The sequence below is a fragment of the Macaca thibetana genome, chromosome 8, assembly GCF_024542745.1.
Source record: "Macaca thibetana thibetana isolate TM-01 chromosome 8, ASM2454274v1, whole genome shotgun sequence".
Classification (NCBI taxonomy): Eukaryota; Metazoa; Chordata; class Mammalia; order Primates; family Cercopithecidae; genus Macaca; species Macaca thibetana.
The window spans coordinates 45,460,790-45,484,238 of NC_065585.1; the positions used below are offsets into that span (position 1 = coordinate 45,460,790).

Below are 23,449 nucleotides of genomic sequence, written 5' to 3' on the forward strand. Positions count from 1 at the left end.
AAACAATTATTGAAGCTTTCTTATTGAATATAAGCCTTTACTTCTCTGTCAAGCTCTTATTTAAAAGTGTCCCAAGATCCATATTATTAACTCATTAGGATGCCAGAACATGATATATCTCTTACTCATCACTTAACAATTCTTTCCATGTTGTTACTTGAAGGAGTATTCTCCCTGGACTACTTACATGCCTACATTCCTGGCCAATCCCTGTGACAGCCTTGCTATCCATGTGTGGCCCTGATACAGCGAGGGCCACACAAGGATATCAAGGTTGTCCATTTCTATTCTGCCTTTACACTTCAAGGCAAAATGAAGCAGGTTTTCCAGTTTGTTACCCATATGAAACTGGCCTTTCTTCAAAAAAAAAAAAGGACTTTCCTTACTACCCAGAACCATGTTTGACACAAATAATGGTATTATTAACAAATATTTATCCAAGTATCTGGCTGAAGTAGTCTTCCCTACCATTCTCTAATTGTTTATGCAGGAAATGTCTGTTTCCCTCTTATGACCTGTTGCAAACCAGAGGAGTCCCTGTACCTTTCCCTGCACTCTGCATTGATAAAAGTTCAAATACCTTGCCCAGTGTAACACTGGTAGACTGAGATTTCTTTAAATCTGTAGTCCATTTTATATGTACCATATACCAGATGTTGTCCTTATTTGTCTTACTCACCTGACATGAAAACTAGCCGTATTGTTTTTAACCTTCTAAATTACCTAAAATCACTTTCTATTTCTATTATTAATAAGACATAAGACTACTAGTATCATTAAGACAGAGCATGTCACACATCTTTACAACCCAGTGCTTAGCACAATGTGTCTTACAAATGCATGCATTCAACAAATGTTTGAGCTTAACTGACCCTAACAAGTGCTCGTTTCATGAGAGCCTGAGGATGTAACAGAAGACATTATCCCAAATGAAGGTAGGAATAGCAAAATTATTAGGCATATTATTAAGTCATAAATCATATATAATATTCTTTTTCTGTGTGTGCAGGAAGACAGATCTATTGACACCAACATCTAGAAATCAAGGTTCACAGATGAACAGAGGCATCTTCAGCCCTGAGGAGGCTGGGCTGTATCTCCTAAACCTCTGAGGATGGGCACAGCTGACAGCTCTGTGTGGGCAGAGTCCACGTGGTCCTCATTCTCTTCCCTGGGGACAGGGCAGCCGAGACGGGAGGGCACACACAAGGGGGCACCTTCCTGCCCTAGCCTGGCCCAGTGGCCTCTGGAGTCAGGCGGCTGCAGCAGCTGTACCACACCATAGTGTGGGTCCAACACAATTCTGTGGAGGGATTCTGGGATTTCAGACTGATTGAATCTCCATGGAATGATGAAAATTAAAATTTACTTGATTATGGAAGTCTCTGATTCATTCCAGCCAAAGTATTAGATGAGCTACTGAGAATCACCTCAAAGCAATTGCTCTCATGGCCCTTGCCAGGGCCGTGGGGCAGCAGGAGGATGGGTGCCTAGGTCAGCAGCTCTAGCTCTTCACCTCTGTGGCCTCCTTCTCTGCCTTCTCCTCCATCTTCTGCTCTTTCTCCAAGGTCGCTACAATCTCAGCCACCTGGCTGGTGGAGGCATGAACATCTTTGTTCACCAACTCAATCATGTTGATGAGGTGATTGAGGTTGACCTTGCTATTCTTGTCTTCATCCAGTGCTATGGCCAGGCTGGTGAGTTTGCTTTCTGGAATGTGCCTGACTTGCTTCACAGTGCTAGTGAGCTCAGTGACACTGATGACGTTCTCCCCCACAGGCGTGCCGTAGGCCAGGCCCAGCTTACAGCCCCTGGTCCATCTCCAGGTGTGAGATCAAGCCCTCGATCTGCCCGATCATCTGCTGCACCCTGTTTGTCAGTCTCTTGCTGGCTTTAGATTCTTCCACATATTTTTCTTCACTTACTGGTCTTTGAGAGTTCCTTCTTGATCTCTTGCAAGTTCTCGCTGTAGTCCTACACGTCCTTCTTCAGCAGCTCCAGCTCCTCCTTCTCTTTGGTGAGCAACTTCTGCTCCTTCAGCTTAGAGCAGGCATTGCTGAGGATGTCAATTTCCTCCTTAGTTATCTACTTCTCCTTCAAGCTCTCTAGCAGGGGGCAGTGTCCTTCAGGGTCTCTGACCACAGGACTGCGTCAGGCACTTCTGCCTGAGGTTAGGCCCCCGGCCTTCAAGGGGTGGCTTCCACACCTTCGGGCACAACATCCTTCTCCACCTCTGAGCACTTCTGCAGCTCCTTGCGGTGCTCCTGCTGGACGGCTGCCTCCTCCTGCAGCATGGCCTCCAGCTTTGCCTTGTCCACTTGCTCGCCTTCCACCTCAGCCACTTTCATCTGCTCTTCCTTTGCCGCAGTCTCTGGGAGGGTCTGCAGTATGGACTTCAGCTGGTCAGCTGACAAGGGAGTTTCTGGGAGGTACATGGCCCGGGACAGGATGAGCAGCGATATGGGAATCTCCTGGTGCAGGTGCAGGTCCGGACACTGCTTCAGCTGATGCGGAGGGCCCTCATGCCTCACTCCCCACACGCTGGCTGCAGCTCCTTGATGTTCAGGTTGTCCACCCCTCCTCAGCAATCAGCTTGTCACTGGCCTTTATGGAGCACAGCCACACAGTGAGCTGAAAGCGCCAAAGTTGTTGATGCCCATGGACTGCAGCTCCGGCAGTTTGAACAGGGCCACCAGCTGCGGCTGTGACAGGTTGTCCAGGGTCAGCTCATTCTTAAATAATTTGGAAAATGCATGATTTCCTTCCTCATTGCTGGGTCTCTCCCCTGTCCCCCAGATCTTCTGGAAAAGCAGAGAAGTCTGGTGGCACTGCCCTTGGCTGCTTTGTTCTTCAAGGTCCTCTCCTCGATGGTGTCCTGGAGGAACTCTGCCAGCTCCAGGTTGACCCGAAGCTCCTTCTTCAGGCTCTCCTCCTTGATGGACTGGGTCTCAAATGTGGATGCTGGCATGTTGGGGAAGAGCTTCATGGTCACAGGCGCCATGAACTGGACCACTATGAACACAAGGAAAGGCACCAAGCCGAGAAGGTCAGCGCAGATCCGGAAAAACTGCCTGCGCTCCTGGCTGGTCAGGGTGTGGCTGTCAAGGATGCGCCAGAGCATGAGCACCGCCGTCTTGGTATGGATCCACAGCAGGCAGAAGTCACCGCAGTAGCGCTTCAGCTCTTCCAGCTCCCTCTGTCCGAGCGACTTACTCACCACCACCTCTGCGATGTGGGGCTGTACATCGGGCCGCCTTCCTCAAGCTTCCTGTTCTTGTCCTTGAAGGATTTGAGGGACTTCTCTGCTACCAAGTCATCAGAGACAGGGTGCAAAGAGTGCCAGCTGTGCACAGGAAGGCGCCGAGGTCCCGTGACCATAAAATCCGCTGCCGCGTGGGCACTCTGGCCTCAAGGCCTAACAGCCGTGGTAATTGCCTCTGAAGGAAGGGTAGACGGGGTGGACCAGAGTGCAGCAGCCAAATGGAACATTTGCGTCACTCCTCAACCCCAGGATGTTGGCATAGGTGAGATAAGCAGGATGCCCTGGACTACCCAGAAGTTTTCACCAAGCCTTCATGATTGATTACAGCATTCACTCATACTTAATATTCTACATCTTCATGAGCAGGGCCCCTTCTTACCTTCCTCAGACGTCAGGATCTTTGGGTTTGCTCCCGGATACCCAGGCTCTCTGAGGGTCCCATCCCTTGTAAGTGTTCGTTCCCTTATGTGGGGACATTGTGTTTTCTTATCAGGCCTAGCAAAACTCTGAGTCTTGTTTACAACTAGCTGTGCACTGGAAAGGGTCAGACACTTGAGTCATCTGTACATAATACTAAAATGTTCCTTTCTCCCCATGTTTTCAAACAGGAAAAACAACTTAATGTAAAGGAATTATTTTTTAAAATACTGTATTGACATATAACTAACATGCCACAAAAATTACCTTTTAAAAGCGTACAATTTATTGTTTTTAGTATACACAAGGTTGTACAACCATCACCAGTCTAATCCCAGAACATTATAATCAACACACACACACACACAAACAAATATCCCATACTACTTAGCAGTCACTTCTCACACATGCTCCCCCCTCCAGCTCCAAGAAACCACTAATTTTCTTTCTGTCTCTACAGATTTGTCTATTCAGTACATTTCATAGAAATGGAATCATATACTATGTGATCTTTTGTATCTGGTTTCTTTCACATAGCATAATGCTTCCAAGGTTCATCCATGTTGAAACATGTATCAATACTTCATTCCATTTTGTGGCTGAATAGTACAACAACATAAGCATATACCACATTCTGCTTATCCATTATCTGTTAATGAACATTTGGGTTGTTTCCACTTTTTGGCGATTATGAATAATGCTGCTATGAATATGTATGTGCAAAATTGCTTTTAAATTTTCTGATATTTGTACCTAGCAGTGGAACTGCTAAGACATATCTGATTGCAGTTTTCCTACTAAGTGTGAAGGAGTATACCATTGTGATTTTGATTTGTATTTCCCTAATTACTAATGATGTTCAGCATGTTTTCATGTGCTTATTGACTGTATATATTTTTGGAGAAATAGCTATTCAAACTCTTTGCTCATTTTTAAATTGTTATTTGTTCTTTTGTTATTGAATTGTAGGAGTTCTTATATTTTGGATATAAAATATAAGATTATTATATTTGATATATGTAGATATGATTTGCAAATATCAGATATATAATTTGCAAATATATCAGAGATATGATTTGCAAATATTTTCCCCCATTCTGTGGACTATCTTCAGTTTTTTGCAGCACAAAAGAGTTTAATTTCTGCAAAGTCCAATATGTTTGTTATTTTGCTTGTGCTTTTTGGTGTCATACTAAGAAACCACTGTTTAACCCAAAGTCAAAAAGATTTACACCTATGTCTTCTTTTAAGAGTTTTACAGTTTTATATCCTAAATGTAAGTCTACGATCTTTCCTGAATTAGTGTTGCGTGTATGCTGTATGAGGTAGGGGTTCAAGTTCATTCTTTCATATGTGGATATCTAGTTATGTCAGCAACATTTGTTGAAAGGCATTATTTTTATTTTTGACTTGTAGAATCTGGGGTACTGGAAGAGGCTGGTGGGAAAAATATTTTAGATAAATTGGATGGCTAAAATGACTCACACATTTGCCTCTGCATCCCTGTATGTGGGCTTCCAAATTCTATGGCCTCACAGAAAATAATAGCTTTAACAACAACAACAAAAAAGTGCAATTTTAACAAATGATTGTTAGAACAAAAACAAAACAAAGCTAAAGTAGAAAGAAGACTCAGATGTTGGGTCCTGAAACTGTCTTTTTTTGGGTTTATAAAATGAAAACTTAGGCCGGGCGCAGTGGCTCAAGCCTGTAATCCTAGCACTTTGGGAGGCCGAGACGGGTGGATCACGAGGTCAGGAGATCGAGACCATCCTGGCTAACACGGGGAAACCCCGTCTCTACTAAAAAATACAAAAAAAAAAAAAAAAAAACCAACTAGCCGGGCGAGGTGGCGGGCGCCTGTAGTTCTAGCTACTCGGGAGGCTGAGGCAGGAGAATGGCGTAAACCCAGGAGGCGGAGCTTGCAGTGAGCTGAGATCTGGCCACTGCACTCTAGCCTGGGCGACAGAGCGAGACTCCGTCTCAAAAAAAAAAAAAAAAAAAAAAAAAAAAAAAAAAAAAAAGAAAGCATAAAGAAGGGTCTTAAATACTCATTCTGTAGAAGCAATTTAGTAACCTACCCAGAAGGTTGCCCAAATATCCACATAAACCAACTGCTGAACCTAAAGGGATCCATTTTCCCTGACTGCAGAATGGCAAAGCATCCATAGAGACGTAAATACTGAAGCTACTGACTACTACCCTCATATCTCAGGCACCACTGTGGTCCCAGGTACACAGAAAAAAACAGTTTATAACTCTGGCTGCTTAACTTGTCTTTGTCTTTTTTCAATAGATTGGATCTCATTATGTTGTCCAGGTTGGCCTCAAACTCCTAGGCTCAAGTGATCCTCCTGCCTCAGCCTCCTAAGTAGCTGGGACTACAGGTGTGCACCACCGTGCCAAGCGCTAACTTTATTTTTGAGACTCAGACCTTGGACCACTTCTGCCAACACACCCTTCTCGACTCTTGTTGATGAGTGAGGTGCCTCTCATCATTACTTTCAGAATATCCTGTGCATTTTGCCATTACCAGGCACCTATTGATATTATTTTTGTAGTTACTTGCTTAGGTATCAGTCATAGTTCAGTGAACTGTGAGCTCCTGGACTGTCCTATATGTAAATATTCGAAATACCTAAACTACTGTTTGGTCTACAGGAAGTACTAATTGAATGCTAAAGGCAGTAAAAATATTTCATTTCAAAATATCATTCCCAAGTGTGATGAGTATTTTAAATTAAAAACTCTTAGAGATCAACAAGTACTAGAAGATACATTTCTGCTATCTATGATGAAACTGCCCCACCAAGGAGAGCAATTGTTCTTGTTCCCCTCCTTGTTATCTCATTATCCTCTACAGGGAAGAAGACCAAAAATGTAAGCACACCTGAAGAGTCCCTTTGTCAAGACTGTGACTGTCCCAAGGTTATTTGAGTTACAGAGAGAACTATTTACAAGTTATTCTCTGTTCTCTGATCCAATCATTCTCCTTAGTAGTCATTTATTGCCCCTCAGTAGAATTCCTGTTCTATCCCTTCCCATAACCTGTTTTACCAGGATCCAAGCCTTCATTCTTTCTGTGACCTTAAGATGGTATATAAGTTTCTGTACCTTGTGATGCTGGGTGTTCACTCTGAAGGCGCCCATGTATATACATTAAATACATTTGTATGGCTTTTCTATTAATCAATCTGCCATGTCAGTGATTTTCAGATAATCTTTAGGGGGCCAAAAGCCTATGGCCCCCACAATGTTTAATGATGTAATGAAGAAAATATGAATGAATGCAAGTCTGTCACCATTTTCTGCTGAACTCTCACAGGCTCATCAAATTAATTTATCCAAACAATCTATTAATTCCTCTCAGACATGCTGTATTCCCTGTCTTACTTAATGGTTCTATAATCCACCAAGTGGCTTTAGTCAGAAATCTGACTTTTTGACTCCTCATTTCATTCCCTCTTTCTCTGGTCCCAAGCCAAAAACTGATTAAGTTCTGTCAATTTTAGTTCTAAAACATTGCTTGATTCTAATCTTCCCTTCTCTCCAGCATTCCATCCAGTTCCTATTTTCCTCCACCATGTTTTTGATATCGTTCAGTTATTATAAAGCCTCCTAAATGGTTCCCCTGTCTAGACCAATTGTCTTTAGATTTAATCCAGTCTCCACAGAGTAATTTCCAAACAATTTGTTTTAAGTGCAATCCTGAGCGGCTCACTCCTGCCTAAAACTCTTTATTGGCTTCTCCTTACGTAAGAAACAAAAGACCAAGCTCCTAAAAATAAATAAATAAATAAATAAATTTAAAAAATGATAATAATAATTAAAAAGCAAGCAAGCAAGAAAGAGTTCTTGCCTTTCCTTATAATATCTGAGTTTGCAGAGCCCACTTCCCCCAATGCATGCTATTGTATCACTAGGACTTTCATATTGTTCCCTTTATCTAATGTACCCTTTCTTTGCCAGTCTAATCACTGGGATACTGCTTCAGCATTTTCTCCAAGAAGTTGATTCACAAGGCTAGGCCAAGGCTAGGCCAGGAGGGAGGCAGAGCAAGACAGCTGAACAGAAGCCTCCACCAAACATCCTGCTCACAGCAACACCAAAATGAATAATTATCCATAAAGAAAAAGCACCTTAATAAGAACCAAAAATCAGGTAAGCAATCACAGTACCTGTTTTTAACTTTGTATCACTGAAAGAGGTACTGAAGAGGGTAGGAAGAGAGTCTTGAACTGCCAATGCCAACCCTCTTCCATCCCCCCAAGGGTGGCTGTGTGGCACAGAGAATCTGTGCATTTGCGGGCGGGAGAGCACAGTGATCGTGGGACTTAGCATTGGAACTCATGCTGCCCTGTTACAGTGGAAATCAATACCAGGCAGAGCTCAGCTGGTACCCACAGAGGGAGCATTTAGACCATCCCTAGCCTCAGGAGAACCATCCTGTGGGCAGAACCTGAGTTCTGGCAAGCCTTGCCACTGCAGGCTAAAGTGCTCTGGGGTCCTACATAAACCTGAAAGGCAGTCTAGGCCACAAGAACTGCAATTCTGGGGTAAGTCCTGGTTGTGTGCTGGGCGAGGAGCCAGTGAACTTGAGGGGCATGCAATCCAGTCAAACACCAGATGGGGCAGCTAGGGGAGTGCTTGTGCCAATCCAATCCTCCTCCAATCCAGGCAGCACAGCTCACAGCTCTGGGAGAGGAGAGGGAGAGTAAAGGGGACTTGGTCTTGCAGTTTGGATACCAGCTCAGCCACAGCAGAATAAGGCACGAGGCAGAGTCCTGAGGCCTCCATTCCAGGCCCTAGCTCCCAGAGGACATTTGTAGACACACCTTGGGCCAGAAGGGAACCCGTGCCTTGAAGACAAGGACCCAGTCCTTACAGGATTCATCACCTGCTGACTGAAGAGCCCTTAGGCCTTATATAATTAGCAGCAGCACCCAGGCAATACTCACCATGGGCCTTGGGTGAGACACTCAAAGATATGCTGGTCTGAGCTGTGACCCAGCACATTCCCAGCTGTGATGGCTATAGGGAAGGACTCCTGCTTAAGAAAAGGAGACAGAAAAGTAAAGGTAGTTTGTCTTGTAGCTTAGGTACCAGCTAGCCCACAGTGGGAAAGAGCACCAAGTGGGTTCTTGGGATTCCCAATTCCAGGCCTTGGTTCTTGGATGGCATTTCATTTCTGGGCCTGCCCTGGGCCAGAGGGGAGCTCACTGCCTTGAGGAGTCTCAGGCCTGGCAGTATTCACCACAAGTTGACTAAAGAGCCCTTGGGCCTTGTGGGAACATCTGTGGTAGCCACGTAACACTTCCTGCATGCCTGGGATGATGGTGGCCACGGGGAGAGACTCCACTGCTTGTGGAAAGGGGAGGGAAGAATGGGATTTTTTTTTTTTTTTTTTTTTTGTGGCTTGGGTGCCAGCTCATTCTCAGTAGCATGGAGCACCAAGTAGATTCCTAAAGTTTCTGACTCCGGGCCCTGGCTCCTGGACAGCATCTCTGGATGTACCTGGGACCAGAGAAATTTCACTGCCCTGTAGGGAAGAACACAAGCCTGGCAGGTTATAGAGCCCTAGGACCTTGAGTGAACACAGGTGGATAGCCAGGCAGGGGTTATCATGAGCCTTGGGTGAGGCCCAGTGCTGTGCTAGCTTCAGGTGTGACTCAGCACAGTGGCCACCACTGTGTTTGTATTACCTTCCCTAGGCCCAGCTCCAGGCAGCTCAGTACAGAGAGACTCTGTTTGTTTGGGAGAAAGTAAGGGAAGAAAACAAGAGTCTCTGCTTGGTAATCCAAAGAATTCTTCTGGATCTTATTCAAGACCACCAAGGTGGCACCACTGTGAGTCTGCAAGAGCCACAGAGTTACTGGGCTTCAGGTGCCCCCCAATGCAGATATGGCTGCAGTGACCAAAAACTTAGATCACAACACCGAAGTCTCTTCATATACCTGGAAAGCCTTCCTAAGAAAGACAGGTACAAACAAGCCCAGACCATGAAGCCTATAATAAATACCTAACTATACAATGCCCAGATACTGATGAACATCCAGAAGCATGAAAACCATCCAGGAAAACATGATGTCAACAAACAAACTAAGGTACCAGGGACCAATCCTGGAGAGACACAGATACATGACCTTTCTTTCAGACAGAGAATTCAAAATAGTTGTTTTGAGGAAACTCAGCAAAATTCAAAACAATGCAGAGAAGGAATTCAGAATCCTATCAGATAAATGTAACAAAGAGATTGAAATAATTTAAAATAAGCAAAAATTCTGGAGTTGAAAAATGCAACTGACATACTGAAGAATGCATCAGAGTCTCTTAACAGCAGAATTGATCAAGCTAAAGAAAGAATTAATGAGTTTGAAGACAGGCTATTTGAAAATACACAATCGGAGGAGACAATGAGAATGAATGGGTGGTCCCTAGGGCTTAAGGCAACCCTTGAACAACGGCTAATAAGGAACTGGAGACCTCAGTATTAAACCCACGAGGAACTAGATTATGTGAATAATTGGAATGAGTTTGAAAGTAGATTCTATCCAGGAGCCTCCAGATTAGAACCCAGGCCAACAGACAGTCTGATTTTGGCTTTGTGAGACCCTGAACAGAGAACCAGCTGAACTCACCTAGACTTCTAAGCATAGAATTGTGAGATGATAAATTTGTGTTGCTACATTTGTTGTAATTTGTTATGCATCAATAGAAAACTAATACAAATTCCATATGCACATTTGCCCACATGGCATTTCCAATTTCAAAAGCAATTAAAATGAAGTTTCAAGATGTAGGTATATTTGTTGAAGTTTTGTTTATCTCTTCCCCCAAAGGAAAAATATCTAATATATCTTAAAAACATCTAATGGGGCCAGGCACGGTGGCTCATGCCTGTAATCCTAGCACTTTGGGAGGCCAAGGCAGGTGGATCACGAGGTCGTCAGGAGTTCAAGACCAGTCTGGCCATGATGGTGAAACCCCATCTCTACTAAAGATACAAAAAATTAGCCAGGTGTGGTGGCGGGTGCCTGTAATTACAGCTACTTAGGAGGCTGAGGCAGAGAATTGCTTGAACCTGAGAGGCAAAGGTTGCAGTGAGCCAACATCATGCCACTGCACTCCAGCCTAGGCAACAGAGCAAGACTCTGTCTCAAAACAAAAAACAAACAAACAAGCAAAAATCCCAAAAAACAAACAAACATCTGATGATGTTAGTTGCCTACTCCTTCTTTTTAAAAATTATTTCAAAGTTCTAGGAATGATGGAACCTGTCTCTTCCACTGAATGCAGTTACAAAATCTGGCAATAAACCAGCTATAAAACCTACACAGAGCAGCTATTTGAGAATTCTGAAAAGTATATGGTAACAAGTAGATTGAAGAAGAAGACTAGAATTCAAAATACTACCAAAATGGTGAGGAGTTTCTAATTTTTCCTCCCCTACCTCCTTATTCTAGATTAATGGCAGCCCAAAGTCCAGAAGTGGATATCATGTGGAGATAGAGAGAGTACAAGGAGAAGCCCTCTATTTCTGGCTTCAAGAAGTGTGAGGGAGTCTCCTAATGCTCAGGGAAACTAGGGAAATCTATTGTTTTCCTTCTTTCTTTTCTTCATTCCCCTGTCCTCCGGGAAACAGGAGAGAATACTTCTTAATTCATTTTATGAAACCATCATTACTGATACCAAAAGTAGATGGAGAAAGTATAAAAAACAATATACATGGATATTCCTCAAGAAGAGACATAAAAATCTTCAAAAAATTTAGCAAATCAAATCCATCAGCATACAGAACTAATAATGTACCACAACCAAAATAGAGGTTGTCCTAGGTTGTAGGTTGTCCTACAAGCCTTGGTCAATCAATGTAAAACTGTTAACAGTTTACAACAATAACAAAGGTAGTATCAATTGATGCAGAAAACATTTTTGAAAAATTCAATATCCATTCATAATAACTCTAGGCAAACTATCAATAGAGGGAAACTTAACCTGATAAAGGCTATATATGAAAAGCCTAAACCTAACATCATCATTATGAAGAAATGAATGCTTTCCCCCTAAGAACAGAAACAAGGCAAGGATGCCCATTCTTATTACTCATACTCAACATAGTATTGGAAATCATAGACAGTGCAACAAGGCAAGAAAAAAGGGCATAAATAACAAAGAAAAAAATGCCAATTTGCAGATGACATAATTGTCCATGTAGCAAACCCAACAAGAATCTACAGAAAAGCTCCTAGAATTAATAAGTGAGTTTGGCAGTTTTAGAACATAAGATCATCACACAAAAATCAATTCAGTTTCTATAAACTAACAATATGCAGCTGGAAAACAAAAAAGCCTTAAAATAAAAGATAGTATTTATAACATATCCAAATAAAAGGAACACAGGTATAAATCTAATCAAACGGTCATAGGATCTGTATGCTGAAAACTACAAAATGCTGATAATAAATTTTAAAAGACCAACATAAATAGAGAGACATACCATACACATATCATATTCATGAACTGGAAGGTAGACAACATAGTAAATATATAAATTTCTTCCAGATCTGTAGATTTCACACAATTCCAATAATAATCCCAGAAATACTTATTTTAAATATAGAAAAGCTGATTCTAAAATTTACATAGTAAAGCAAAGGAACTAGAATAACCAAAACATTTTTGAGAAAGAATAACAACACTGGAGGACTCAAACTACCAGATTTTAAGACTTACTATCTATTAGGATCAAGATAGTATAGCTTTGGAGAAGGAATATATATGTACCTCAGTGGAACAGAACAGAGTCCAGAAATAGGGTCCAAACAATTATTAGTTGATTTTTTAAATAGGTGTAAATACAGTTCAATGGAGAAAGGTAGTTTACAGATGGTGTTGAACATCTGTATACAAAAAAAAAAGTACCTTAAACTCAACTTCATACTGTATACAAAAATTAACTCAAAATGAATCATGGATTTAAATATAAAATGTAAAATTAGAAAGCCTTTAAAGAAGAAAACAGGAGAAAATCTTCAAGTCCTAGAGTTGTGGCTTGGGTGCCAGCTCATTCTCAGTAGAATGGAGCACCAAGTAGATTCCTAAGGTTTCTGACTCCGGGCCCTGGCTCCTGGATAGCATCTCTGGATGTACCTGGGACCAGAGAAATTTCACTGCCCTGTAGGGAAGGACACAAGCCTGGCAGGTTATAGAGCCCTAGGACCTTGAGTGAACACAGGCGGATAGCCAGGCAGGGGTTATCATGGGCCTTGGGTGAGGCCCAGTGCTGTGCTGGCTTCAGGTATGACTCAGCACAGTGACCACCAGCATTGTGGTGGCCACAGTGCTTGTGTTACCTTCCCTAGCCCCAGCTCCAGGCAGCTCAGTACAGAGATACTCTGTACTGAGTCTCTTATACATGATACCAAAAAGGCATAATTTATTTTAAAAATGTGTAAATTGGACTTCATCAAATTAAAAACTTTTGCTCTGTAAAGGGTAGTGTTAAGAGAATGAAAAGAGAAGCTATGTACTGGGAGAAAATATCTGCAAATTACATATCTGACAAAAGACTTGTGTCAAAAAAAAATAAAAAAGTATTATAATTCAGCAATGAGAAAATAATGTAATTTTTAGATAGCCTAATTTTTAAATCCCAGAAGCTGGGATTACATGCATGCGCCACCATGCCTGGCTAATTTTTTGTATCTTTAGTGGAATGGGGTTTTGCCATGTTGGCTAGGTTGGTCTCAAACTCCTGGTCTCAAGCAATCTGCCCATCTTGGCCTCCCAAACTGCTGGGATCAAAGTGTGAGCCACTATGCTTGGACAGGACTAAATATTTTAGCAACAAGAAAATCTGAAGCAATCTTGGATCTCTGTCTCTCATAGTTTGTCCCAAAAGTCTCAGTGTGGTTTTAAACTTTAATAACTTCAGCAGCATAAAAATACTGCAGGATGATTTAAAAAACATCACTCGAAAAGTTTAATTATTTAAATCTTTTATAGATTTATTTTGTTTTGTGAATTTGAACAGTGAATTTTTAATGTTAACTTTTTGTGGTGCTGGTTTCTGGATGACCCTTTCTCAGACCAGTGGATTGGTAGGGGAGAGTTACTTATTTGGACACTTCGTCACTTGATCTATCTTTCCTATAAGGTTATGTCAAAAGTGTTTTTATGTATCAAAACTGCATTCTTTTGATTACCTTAAATTTAGTAATTTAGGATTACAAATGTAACCCCTCAGTCACTGAGCAGCAGTTGATGAAAGTTTTTAGAAAGTTTGAAAATCTAGTAGAGCTATATGTGTTCCCAAACAGTTGCTATGTTAACTTATTTATTTATTTTTCAAGACAGGGTCTTGCTCTGATGCCCAGGCTGGAGTGCAGTGACATTATCCTAGCTCACTGCAGCCTCAAACTCCTAGACTCACATGATTCTGTTAAGGCTTAATAAGAAACAAATTATTATTTAAGACATTTAAGTAATTCACTTTTCAAATGTTTTTTGTATATTTGTTTCCATATAGGGCATACAGTGCAACCTCTGTACAAGACGTACATTAGTTAGTAGGCCACAAAGTCCCTCACCCTGGAGGGAATGAACCATATAGAGACAGCGCTAAGCCCCATTTCTTGCAAAGCACATTCTGTGCAATGTATACACAGAGTGGCTAGGGCAGTCCCATTTGGGCAAGTTGGACAAGATGATAGGCTAAGAACCAAAAAAGCAGAGTTGAAATTAGGCTATATCGTAATACTAGGTATTCCTTTCAAAAGTACCAGGTCCACCAAAAGACAGGAGGCATGCACCAGAATGGGCAAGTGAAACAGCACCGTTTATTGTTGTGTAAAGTTCATCAATATGTTTCTCTGAACTTTCACATCCTTGATCTAGCTAGTTTTTTGGTAGAAAATTAGTCTTCACTGCAAATATTTTCAGTCTAATGACAGGAAGATTATTTTTACAAGTAGAAAAAAATATGCAAAAATAGTGCCTGGTATTTTTCAACTTAAAAAATAAAAGTAAAAATTGAGCAATCCACATTTTCTGTTTTTTGATACTTTTAAAAAATTGATGAAAATATTAATCTGATCATTAAGATAAAACATTAAAGAAATGGACTAGAACAGTTTTATTAAACAGAGACACACTGGGAGCTATAAAGAATAATGTTTTACGGGAACTGGAAATATAACTGGATAGGGAAACAGGCACAGACTGTTACTGTAAATTTTATTCCAATTATTATCGGATTCTTATGTTTAAGCGTTTAGAATTGTATTATAATCCTCATTGAACTTTAATAAATGGATTATTTTCAAAGTTTTGATTTTAGGAATATGCAGTAATAGAGAATCTCCCAGCTGAGTCATCTATTTCTCTGCCAGATCTAATTTCTCACAATTTTTAGAACATATTCTGTATCTTTAAGTAAACCCATGCCTGCCAATTATTAGATCCTAATTACCCTTCAAAACTTTCTGAACAGCTACCAGGAAACAGAATGATGGAATGACTATCGAGTTAAAAGATTAGACAAATGCAAATAAATTATACTTACTTTATGCTCCTATCATCTTAGAGGATGACTTAATAGTGAAAGGAAAAGTATCATATTGTAATAATGAAATCAGAGAGGGAATTCAAGCCCCAGAGGTGATTCCCATAAGTTTATGTTAATGCACACCTTGTGGGGGACCAAACATCAAATGGAAAAGTTTCCTGAGAACTGTTCCAGCTCTTTTCTCATTTAAAATGCTCCAACTTTACTTGACCCATTAGTCATCATATTACTTACATTTATGATGTATTATGAAATCTATTACCAAAATCCCAATGAATTCAATATGGCTTGTTATACTCAAATCATAACATTTATGAAAGAAAACTTCTTTGTTAAGTGTTTCTTCCTTTGGAATTTTATTTGCAAAAGATAAAAAACTTTTTAGACAAGCGAGGCTTACAAGAAAACATTCAGTGCATACATGGGCGGCTATGTATAGACACAGAAATGATGTTTTTATTCACCATGTTAGTAAATGCAAAACACAGAATTAACAAACCCATAATCAAGGTTGACCTTATTATTATAATAACTCTGGTAAAAAATATTACTAGGTCATAGTACTTTTTTCTCTTATTCAGCAATTGAAATTCAGATTTTTGTTACAGTGTTCAAGTGAAGGTATTCATGATGACAGTGGACAAGGGAGACGGAGTATTCACAGGTATAAGAGCTAGAAAACCTGGAAAGCTGCCCATGACAATGAGATCAATGTGCTCTCCATTGAAGGTGTGAAGTGTAAAGACCTCAGTGATGGCAGACACATGTGCTTTAATTAATGATAGTATACAAAGTGGAACAGGCTATATGCTGTCTTATGTGCTATGAGGAAGCTTAGAGGAAATGAAAGGTTCTTCACCTGAATAAGTCAGCAGCAGTTCATGATACTTATCATTGGGGTCTGGGCATCATCACTACTAGCAAAATTACTCAGAAACATGTTTTTATGATCAAGCATTGACTTTCTAAATTTCATTATCCTCTCCAAATCACAACACAAAAGTTCTAATTATAGGGTAATTGCACCAATTTCTAAAGTAAATGTACTGACCTAAACTCATCAAAATAAGTTTCCCTCCCTCTTAGTAATAACCATAAGGGCTAACTATATTCCACTACTCCAACAATTTTGTACCTTTTTTGGTGCCTATGTCTTCCTTTGTTTGTTTTACTATTTCAGTGATGGCATATACTCATCCTTGAAGACACATATGATTTTTAGAAACAGCCAAATGTTGTTTTGAGATAAATTTAGTGAAAATGTTATTACCAGTCTGTTTATGAAAAAAGGAGAGATCAGTATGAATGGAAATGAAAGGGAAACTATTCCAGAAGAAAACAAGACTTAGGCTAATGTAATGGCAGCTCAGAATTAGAGTGGGCAAAGAAAAAGGGTGTAAGAATTCCAGACTAAGAAAACAACAAAGTTTAAAACATAGAGAAGCCAGTTTATAGAGGTTCTCACTGCCAATGGTGAGACAACTTGAGAATCATTAAAAATAATGAGTTCAAAATAATACCAAACAACATCAACTAACTGGCCACCATTGAAATATGCTAGAGAATGAACTCATTTTTGAAAAGGGATAAAGGGAAAGAATTAAGCATTTATCCTGCCTTTTTGAATGAGCAATACTACTGAATATTCAAATAGTAGGTTGGGGAATGTTTCTCTTCAAAGAAGTATGCCAGCTAACATATGGAAAAGGAATGCTAGAATTAGAATATTACTATTTACAACCTCCAATAAATTTAGGCATTGAGCACCAATGGGTGCTAGCATCACAAAAAGAGCTTTGGACATTATATGCCTCCTGATTGAGTGATACAAAACATCTTGTAAAACAGTTTTGCTTAAAAAAAATCCTGAATCAGATTAAGCCAAATAAGCAATTTATATGTAAGAAATACAGTGGACAGGTGCACAAAGGGTTGGGGGCTAAAGAGAGTTTTGACTGGATTAACTGAGGAAAGGAAGTAGTTAAGATTCAAATAAATTTGGCAGGAGAGGCAAGTCTAGCAAGGGCATAGAAGACAGCATTATTGAGTAAATAAGAGAATCTGAAGTTAGTGCTACCAGGAAACAGAATGAGGAAGTAATCAAGGATTAAACCTACACCAGAGAAGTAGCAGGCATAATGGAGGACTATTTCAAAGAAAAAAGTAGAAGGACTTGAAATAAAAATAAGAATGGCCTAAAGATGGTAGTAAATTGGGAGAGGACATGACCAGAAAATTTTTCCTATCATCAGCAGTTGTAAAAAAAGTTTGAAGACTATGCTAAAAGAAGTGAGCAATGAGAGAGAAGAGAGAAAATGGCTTAATTTACTGTGAACATGTTTAAATAACAAAGCATACCTAATACTCATATGTAGAAATAGTCTTAGAGTTAAATATTAAATCAAAAGAGCTGCATTTGGGAGTTGTCAGCATAAAAGAGACTATTGTATAGGGATAAGAAAGGAAGGCTCAAGACTGTGTCAATGGAAAGGCATGGGGCTGGAGAGTTAGGAAAAAAAGAACTGCAGGCAGAAAGTTGGAAAGTTAGAGTTAGGATAACTTTATCTCTTCTTACTGGGCTTACTCCATGTCCCTAGGAAGATATTTCCCAATTACTCTCATTCTTTTCTGTAGAATAAATAATTCTAACAGAATTAGGCTACATGAAGAAATAAAAAAAATCTAAATAACTGCTATTCTACTGACTGCTCTGCGTGAGACCTAGTACCGGCCCCTACCTCCTTGCCACCTGCCCAACCAGCCTCTGTGACTCTTTGAGTTCTATTACTTAGCCAAGTCTTTCAGAGGTATAATCCCTTGAGGGCACCATTTCAGCTGGGTAATTTTTCTCATTTCTTCCTAAAATAAAAGTTATAGTTTAAAAACAAAAGTTGAAATAATGAAAGGCTTTTCCCTATTTTAAAATTCGTGGTCCATTCCCTAGTTGACATTCTGACATCAAGTTTACTGTTTCATTTGATAGATCACAGAGAAAACAAACTGTGATAATATCATGCTGACACTGGAAATTGGAACCATAAAATTCGGGAAACGTAAAAGTCAAGGTCCTTACAGTTTCACTAACTAGTTTACATTTCTTAAATGTAGAAGATAGCCTGCTAGTATGGCTGTAAAACTCAATTAAGATAGAGGCAGGACTCTCACGATTAAGGTATAGGCCTTAGCCCAATTTCTGGCAAGGGAGAAGCGGCAGAGGATTAAATATCATTTAAAAATGATATTTTGGGCAAGATTAAAATAAATAAATTATTAAAATTAGCTTCTTCTTTTTTTCTTTTTTGAGTTGGAGTTTCGTTCTTGTTGCCCAGGCTGAAGTGCAGTGGCATGATCTCGGCTCACTGCAACTTCTGCCTCCTGGGTTCAAGCGCTTCTCCTGCCGCAGCCTCCCAAGTAGCTGGGATTACAGGCATGCACCACCACACCCAGTTAATTTTGTATTTTTAGTAGAGATGGGGTTTCGCCATGTTGGCCAGGCTGGTCTCGAACCCCTGACCTCAGGTGATCCACCCACGGCAGCCTCCCAAAGTGCTGGGATTACAGGTGTGAGCCACCACACCTAGCCCAAAATTAGCTTCTTAAAATATTTTATTTTGCTTTGAATCTTCTTGCATTTAAAAATCATATTATGAGGGTGGAGCAAGATGGTGGAATAGGACTCTTCAGCGATCATCCCCTCATAGCAATATCATTTTGAACAACTATCCACACAAGAAAATACCCTCACAAGAGCTAAAGAAATGAGATGAGAGATCACAGTACCTGGTTATATCATAATAATATGAAAAGATATACTTAAGAGGGTAGGAGGGACATTCCCTGTGTCAACTCTCCCCTATTCCCAAGTAGCAAATTCAGACAGACACTATCTGCTTGGGGGAACATGAAGGAAGTAAATGGAGGACTTTGTTTTGGTCTCCACCTCTGGGCCTGCCATAGTAAAATCCAGCATCAGGCAGACTGCTGTAGCCCCTTATTTAGGTCAGTACCGATGTACTGAGCCTCTTGACCTATCCCAGTGGTGGGCAGGATACCATAGTCTCTGTGAAATAGACTTGATCACTGGGCTGAATCACTACCAGCTGTCCACAAGGCCTTTGGTTTCAGACAAACCTGAATGGCCATGGGCTCTGAGTATGCCCCAGCACTGTGCCAACCTTGGTGGCCATGGGATTCCATCCTGGTGTTGGGCTGGTGTGGCAAGCCTGAGTGTAGGGTGCCCTCTAAAACTTCGATGGCTGTGGCAATCATGGATTTAGGGACAATGCCAGACAACATGACCAAAAAGTTCTAGACAGGCTTACTGTTGAAGGGCATTCCCAGACAAAGCCAGACTGCAAAGACTGGAGTAAGAACCTACTTCTTCAATGTCCAGACATTGATGCATGACCACAAGAATAAACAAAACAAAACAAAACAAAACAAAAAACTATAAACATGACATCACCAAAGAAAATAGAGTGCTAGCGACCGATCCCCGAAAAATAGAGATATATGAACTGCTTGACAAATAACTCAAAATAATTGCTTTCAGGAAACTCAATAAGCTTCAAGAAAATAGATAAACAATTCAACAACATAAGAAAAACAGTAAGTGACCAGAATGAGAAATTTAAGAGATTGAAAGAATAATTTTTTAAAAACCCAGAAATCCCACAGCTGAAAAATACAATGAACTAAATGAAAGATGCAAAAGAGAATATAAACAGCAGAACTGATCAAGCAGAAGAAACAATCTATGAACTCAAAGACAGATTATTTGAAAATATACAGCCAAAAAATATACAGTAAAGGAATGAAGAAAGCTTACAAGATTCATGGGAGCATCAAAAGGGCAAATTCTTGGTCACTGGTATTCAAGAGGGAATAGAGATAGATAAAGGGGTAGAAAGCATATGCAAATAAAGAATAGCAGAACCCTTTCCAAACCTGGAGAAATATATAAATAACCAGGTATAACAAGGTCAAATGTCTTCAATCAGATTCAATCCAAGTAAGGTTACCCAAAGACAAATTATAATCAAACTATCAAAGAGCAAAGACAAAGACAGGATCCTGAAATCAGCAAGAAAAAAGAAGCAAAGAATACAGAAGGACATTCTAATACACTGAGCAGCAGACTTCTCAACAGAGAGGATTCTTACAGGCCAAGGAAGAGTGGGATGATATATTCAAAGAGCTGGAAAACAAACGAACTAACCTGCAAACCAAGAATACTGTACCTAGCAAAGCTGTCCTTTAATGAAAGAGAGATAAAAATTTTATTGGACAAACAAAAGCTGAGGGAGTTAATCACCAAGAGACCTGCATTACAAGAAATGCTAAGGAGAGTTTTTCAAGCTGAAAGAAAAGGATGATAATAACAGAACATCTGAAAGTATAAAACTCGCTGGTAAAAGTATACCATCAAATGCAGACTATTCTAATATTGTAATGGTGGTGCGTAAATTATATCTCTAGCGTAAAGGTTCAAAGATAAAAATATTAATGATGCTAATTTGTTAAGGAATATACAATATACAAATACGTAAATTTTGAAATAACATATTCAAAATGTGGAGGGAGGTAGTGGAGTGTAAGAATAGAGGTTTTTTTTGTGTACGTGATCAAAGATAAGTTGTTATTAGCTTAAAATAACCTGTTATAACTATAAAATTTTTTTGATATCCCTCATGGTAACCATGTAGATACACAAAAAATTAAAAAGCAAGAAATCAAAACATACCAATAGAGAAAACTTACTTAATCACAAAGAAAGACAGTGAGAGGAAGAAACGAAGAGTCCATAAGACAACCAGAAGCCAATTGACAAAATGGCAGTATTTAGTCCTTACCTTTCAATAACTACCTTGAATGTAAATGGCTTACATTCACCAATGAAAAGAAAGAGCAAATTAATAGATTATAAAAACACACCCAACTATATGCTGCTTACAAGAGACTCAATTCACTTATAAGAACACACATAGGTTAAAAGTGAAGGAATGAAAAAAGATATTCCATGCAAATGGAAACCAAAAAAGAGCAAAAGTAGCTATACTTATATCGGACTTTAGGTAAAAAACTGTAAAATGAGATAATGCACGTCCTTATATAATGACAAAGAGGTTAGTTCAGCAAGATGGCATAACATTGTAGTACATAGGTACCCAACACTGGAGCATCTAAATATATAAAGCAAATATTAATCCAGCATCAGGGAGCATCAGGCATAGCCTGCAATTTAATAATAGTGGAGGCCTTTAACACTTTACTTTCAGCAATGGGTAGATCATCCAGACAGAAAATTAAACAGGAAACATCAGACTTAAACTGCACTCTAGAACATTTGAACCTGACAAACATATACAGAATGTTCCATCCAAAAGCTGCAGAATACACATGCTGCTTAATTGCACATGGAACATCCTCCAAGACAGATCAGATATTAGGCCACAACTTTTAACAAATTTAAGAAGACTGCAATCATATCCAGTATCTTTTCTGACAACAATGGTATAAAACTAGCAATCAATAACAGGAAGAACTTCAGAAAATTCACAAGTTCATGGAAATTAAACAATAAGCTCCCGAATGATCAATGAATCAATGAAAAAATTGAAAGAAAAATTTAAAAATTTCTTGAGACAATATGAAATGGAAACAGCATATACCTAGACCTAAAGGATATAGCAAAAGCAGTTCTAAGAGGGGAAGTTTCTAGTAGTAAATACATACAGTAAAAATGAAGAAAGAGCTAAAATAATCTACCATTACAACACAAAGAACTAGAAAAACAAGAACAAAGTTCCAAATTAGTAGAAGGAGGGAAATAAAATAAAGATCAGAGCAGAAATAAATGAAACAGAGACTACAAAAATAATAGAAAGGATCAAAGAAACAAAGAACTGATCTTTTGAAAAAACAGGCAAACCTTTAGCTAGACTAAGAACAAAAAAGAGAAGACTCAAATAAATAAAATCAGAGATGAAACAAGAGACATTACAACTGATATAAAGAATCCTTAGGAAATAATATGACCAATTATATGCCAATACATGAATAACCTAATGGATAAATTCCAGGACACATACAATCTACCAAGAATAGATAATGAAGAAACAGAAAATCTGAACAAACCAATAGTGAGTATGGAGACAGAATCAGTAATAAAAAGTCTCCCAACAAAAAAAAACCCAGGGTCCAATGGCTTCACCACTGAATTCTATTCAGTACTTAAATATGTAATACCACCAATTCTTCTCAAACTCTTCCAAAACTGAAGAGAGGGAAATATTTCCAAATTTATTCTATAGGCCAGTATTACTCTGATATGAAAACCAGACAAAGACACGCCAAAAAAGGAAAACTTCAGGCCAATATCCAGGATGAACATAGATGTAAAAACCCTCAACAAAACAGTAGTAGACTGAATTTAAAACACATTAAAAATCTACTCGTGATCAAGTGGGCATCATCACAGGGATGATCAACATATGCAGATCAATAAATGTGATACATCACATTAACAGAATGAAGGACAAAAACCTTATGATCATTTCAATAGATACAGAAAAAGCATTTGACAAAATTCAAAATCCCTTCTTGATAAGAACTCTCAAAAAATTAGGTATAGAAGGAACATACCATAACACAATAAAGGCCATATGTGACAAATTCACAGGTCACATCATATTGAACAGGGAAAAGTTGAAAGCTTTTTCTCTAAAATCTAGAACCCTGCAAGAATGGCCATTCTCACCACTGTTATTCCATATAGTATTGGAAGTCCTAGACAAAGCAATTAGGCAAGAGAAAGAAATGAAAGGAATCCAAATAGGAAAAGGTGAATTTAAATTGTCTCCACAGATAACCTTATAACATTTAAGGTTTTCTTATATATAGAAAACCTTAAAAACTTGACCAGAAAACTGTTAGAATACATTCTAAAAACTGTTAGAATTCAGTGAATTTGCATGATTAAAAATCAACATACAAAAACCCATAGCATTTCTATACATTAACAGAGAAGAACACTATACACTAACAGAGAACTGAAGAAGAAACTAAGAAAACAATCTCATTTCATAATAGCTAAAAAATTATTAAATACTTAGGAATACATTTAACCAAGGAAGTGAAAAATCTGTACACTGAAAACTATAAAATGGTCATCAATGGAAAGATACCCTGTGTTCATGAATTGG

At 39.3% G+C, this 23,449-nt stretch overlaps 1 protein-coding gene and 1 pseudogene across 8 annotated transcripts in view; both read right to left on the reverse strand.

The window, feature by feature from the left end:
• Positions 1-23,449, reverse strand: part of VPS13B (vacuolar protein sorting 13 homolog B) — an 859,202-nt gene that overhangs the window by 180,525 nt on the left and 655,228 nt on the right. The gene's annotated exons all lie outside the window — the stretch shown is intronic.
• LOC126961544 (mitochondrial proton/calcium exchanger protein-like) lies at positions 381-19,541 on the reverse strand (annotated as a pseudogene).